At 47.0% G+C, this 1,897-nt stretch overlaps 1 pseudogene; it reads left to right on the forward strand.

Annotated features, from left to right (window-relative positions):
• The first annotated feature begins 234 nt into the window (after window positions 1-234).
• LOC147444748 (uncharacterized) lies at window positions 235-888 on the forward strand (annotated as a pseudogene).
• Window positions 889-1,897: the final 1,009 nt, after the last annotated feature.

Below are 1,897 nucleotides of genomic sequence, written 5' to 3' on the forward strand. Positions count from 1 at the left end.
GATGAAGAAGCCATTGCCACAGCCACAACTTCAGTCCACAAACCAATAGAAAGGGAAGAAGAAGAAGCTACAGTACAACCTGAGCGCCGCACAAAGAGGAGACACGATCCGAGACAAGAGCAACAAAGGGTAATAGAGGAGATTAGTCGTCAAACCGAACCTCAACCCAAGAGGCAAAGGCAAGTTGCTCCCCACAGACAAAAGCATGAAGAGCAACTACAGCATTTGACTCGCATGAGTAGATTGGGACGAAGATTAGCTGAAGAACAAGTGAGAAGAAGACATGATGAAGAGGGAGCTCCACAAGAAGAGACAACTGCTGCTGTAGAAGAGGAAACCGTGCAGTACTCTGAGACGGTATAGCATATGGAAGTGGAACTAGAAGAAGAACTTCGAGCAGCTTATGAAGAGCGCCAAGTACCACGAGCATCCACAGAGGAGCCAGAAAGTCCGCTAGAGGACATTTCTACAAAGGAGGACTGGACATCCATGATAAATCTGGAAGTAGGCAACACTCCACCTCCTTCACCAAGACAAGATTTGGTTCCTTCACAACCATCTTCTCCATTAATAGCTCAACCTGCAGAAGTTAGCGAGCCAAGCCCGGCTCCTGTCGAGCAAAGTCCTCCAAGACCAGAAATCGCAGAAGAGGCGCAAGAAGAAGGAAGGAGAGAAGCAGACTTGCCAATGCTCGCCAGAGATGAACAAATAGAAGATTGGAGAAACCGCATGATCCAAGAAATCAATGAGATGGTAGCATTGTCGCAGAGTCAAAGCCAATTAAAAAGAGAGGAGGAGGAAAGAAGACGAAGTGTCCAAGACGAACTTGCCAAAGCCAGAGCAGACGCAAAGAAGTCGGAGGAAGAAAACCAAGCACTGAAGGGATAGATCCATATCCTCCAGACTCAAGTAAAGGAAGCGATGGAAGCAAAGAAAGTGGCCGAGAACAGAAACGTAGAAACTGAAAACCAAATGGCCATTATAAGAAAGGTGCATCAGGTGGCTATGGAAAAGCAAAGGTGGATGCAGGCTCAGCTTGATGAGCTTCTCATGCAGCCGTTATTGGCTCCTCAACCATCCGCGCAACCAACTCAGAGTATCGAAGGTCAAGAGATGCTCAGGGAGCTGGAAGCACTCAAGAAAGAAGTGGCGGAACTCAAGGAACAGAGAGAACTAATGACAGCCACGACAGCTCAAGCATCAAGAACTAATTTTGAAGAGATGCCAGAAATGGAACAGACTGAAGCAATGGACACAGAGGAACCTAAACAAATCGAAGAGCCGATGGCCGAACCCAGTGGGGAAATGGCTGCGGAAACCGAAGACAACGAACTGCTCCGCACTATGCAACAAGAGGTAGAAGAAGAGCAAGAGCCTACTATCAAGGCATACAAGAAGTGGGAGTATGAGGTAGTGTCAGTTGTGGTGAAGCAGTATAAAAATGCACAACAGATCATTGACAGTATGATACAACCGTCCCTACCTTATCCTCTCTTTCGGCTCATCAATGCCATGCAGATAAAAGAATTGTTGCCTTCTTGCACTATGGTAGAGACAGGAGGATATGAACCTCTCACATCATCTGAAATGTCAGGCACTGCTCCTCTCAGGAATCAGCCGAATTGGCGGCTAACATGGTTCGCCCAGCACATGGGGTCTACCATAGAATACAACAGGGCACCCAGGGCTCAAACGGCTAACATGAAAAACAGGATGAACTCGTGAGTGCTCTGGAAGAGCTAACTTATAGGTCACTTGACCTATGCGTTTGAGAATGGTAAACGGTCCACAATAGCGTGGTGAAAGTTTAGCAACTTTTCCCGTCTTCAAACTTTTTGAATGCTCCGGAACCTTGAGGAAAACCTTGTATCCTTCTTCGAAAGTAGCAAGACGACGA

The sequence above is a fragment of the Adiantum capillus-veneris genome, chromosome 13 (assembly GCF_014529385.1).
Source record: "Adiantum capillus-veneris isolate H3 chromosome 13, ASM1452938v2, whole genome shotgun sequence".
NCBI classification, from domain to species: domain Eukaryota; kingdom Viridiplantae; phylum Streptophyta; class Polypodiopsida; order Polypodiales; family Pteridaceae; genus Adiantum; species Adiantum capillus-veneris.